Source organism: Neodiprion fabricii, chromosome 4 (genome assembly GCF_021155785.1).
Source record: "Neodiprion fabricii isolate iyNeoFabr1 chromosome 4, iyNeoFabr1.1, whole genome shotgun sequence".
NCBI lineage: Eukaryota > Metazoa > Arthropoda > Insecta > Hymenoptera > Diprionidae > Neodiprion > Neodiprion fabricii.
Genome location: NC_060242.1, coordinates 10,849,898 through 10,851,308, shown reverse-complemented (window position 1 = coordinate 10,851,308; position 1,411 = coordinate 10,849,898). Strand labels below are relative to the sequence as shown.

Below are 1,411 nucleotides of genomic sequence, written 5' to 3'. Positions count from 1 at the left end.
ACCCCGGACGCAGGCCGCAAACGCGATAGGCTTCAAAGAGAATTTTCGCCCGTACGAGGAAGCTCGCGGCAGCGTCAAGGGCAGCGATGCCCGGGACTCGCTGACGCGGCCCACTGCCGTCCGCCGTCAATCATTTGCATTGCGAGTTGATCGAGTCCGGGCTGGTTCATTCCGGCAGACGACCCGTGAACTCGAGGCGACGTCGGCCATTGAACTATTGCACGAACGAAATTTGACGCGCGGCGCGCGTTTCTTGCCGCGCGCAACTGCGCAAGGGCTGACGCACGCGGCGCCGTGCTCACCACTACAGAAAGCCGGTAACAACCGTAACTTTAGCATTTTCAATGCGAAATTAACATATGTGATTACCCTAAACGGTGGATCACTTGGCTCGTGAGTCGATGAAGAACGCAGCTGATTGCATGTCAACTTGTGAACTGCAGGACACACGAACATCGACATTTCGAACGCACATTGCGGTCCACGGATACAATTCCTGGACCACGCCTGGCTGAGGGTCGTTCAACAACGACTGACTGCTCCGTCGGCAACGGTGCTGCGGAAACCCCCTTGGGGAAACAGCACACCGTGCCTTTGCAAGCGAAAGACTGGGCTTTCGCAGCCCGTGTCGCGCGCCGGTCGCGCGGCAACGGGTCTTGTCGCCTCAAACGAACACGTATGTCACGGTCACGACGCGTCGCCGCAGATCGCGGGGTCGAGCTGTCGCTGCCGTTTGTCACGTTCCGGTGCTAGCGATAGTCGAGAAAATGAACGAATTCGGCACGGCGACACACAGACCAATGGTCCGCGCGGCTAGTCCGCCGCTCATGCTAAGAAGTTCCGTCCACGTTTCGTTGCTGGGGGCTCTCGAGTCTCCCGTACGGCCGGCGTTTACGGTCGTTTCCGTGGCTCAAACGTATGAAAAATACGTCTTCCTCGTCCGTGTTGACAGTGCTGTTCTTGAACAAACGACCGTCGCCGACGATGGACTTGCAATCTTACGACGACCGCAGAGCAGGCGAGACTACCCGCTGAATTCAGGCATATTACTTAGCGGAGGAAATGAAACTAACTAGCATTTCCCTAGTAGCGGTGAGCGAACAGGAAACTGCCCAACACTAAACCACGCGTTTCTGCCGCAAGGAAATGTAGTGTTCGGGAGGATCTACTTATCCCGGGGCGTCGGCCCGCGTCCAAGTCCATCTTGAATGGGGCCAGTCACCCGCAGAGGATGCCAGGCCCGTAGTGACCGGGACGCGCTATAGAAGTATCTCTCCTTAGAGTCGGATTGCTTTAGAGTGCAGCTCTAAGTGGGCGGTTAACTCCATCTAAGGCTAAATATGACCACGAGACCGATAGCGATCAAGTACCGTGAGGGAAAGTTGAAAAGAACTTTTGTTTAGAGAGATGG

The 1,411-nt window shown here is 56.2% G+C and overlaps 1 non-coding gene across 1 annotated transcript; it reads left to right on the top strand.

Moving 5' to 3' along the window:
* Positions 1–366: 366 nt before the first annotated feature.
* LOC124181752 lies at positions 367–521 on the top strand. Its single transcript, XR_006870563.1, has one exon. It is a non-coding gene; the product is annotated as a 5.8S ribosomal RNA (ribosomal RNA).
* The last annotated feature ends 890 nt before the right edge of the window (positions 522–1,411 follow it).